The sequence below is a fragment of the Triticum dicoccoides genome, chromosome 4A (genome assembly GCF_002162155.2).
Source record: "Triticum dicoccoides isolate Atlit2015 ecotype Zavitan chromosome 4A, WEW_v2.0, whole genome shotgun sequence".
Classification (NCBI taxonomy): domain Eukaryota; kingdom Viridiplantae; phylum Streptophyta; class Magnoliopsida; order Poales; family Poaceae; genus Triticum; species Triticum dicoccoides.
In genome coordinates, this window is record NC_041386.1 from 508,346,562 (window position 1) to 508,347,064 (window position 503).

Below are 503 nucleotides of genomic sequence, written 5' to 3' on the forward strand. Positions count from 1 at the left end.
GCCCCGCCGCTCCGCTTCCCCACCGCCAGTGCGCAGCTTCGCCACCGCCTGCCGCCGCCACCGGCCTCGCCCCGCGCCGGCGCCTGTCCATGCTGCACCGCCCTTCGCTGCCGGCGAGTGCCTCGTCGCCGGCCCCGTCCTCCCTCGCACCGGATCCGGCCGGGCTGGACCAGATCCACCAGCCCGCCAATCCAAATTCCGCGCCCACGCCCCGGATCCCGCCGCCCCGCTTCTCTCCGTCCCGTTTTCGACGGGGGTAATTTTCTCTACTCCCCAGATCCATACATTTTCATGCACTATTCATCATGCCATATATCCATGAGCGTAGCTCCGTTGCATGCATATAATATATCGAAATGTTCATCTTGTCGTGCCCTTCATTTTGTTCCATTGTGCCATGTTCATTTGAGTTCATTTTGATGCCTTAATCATCGTTGCAAGAGTGCTAGGTAATGTCGTCTGCTTTTAGTTTATCAGAACATGCTCATTTGTCATTTTTGCAT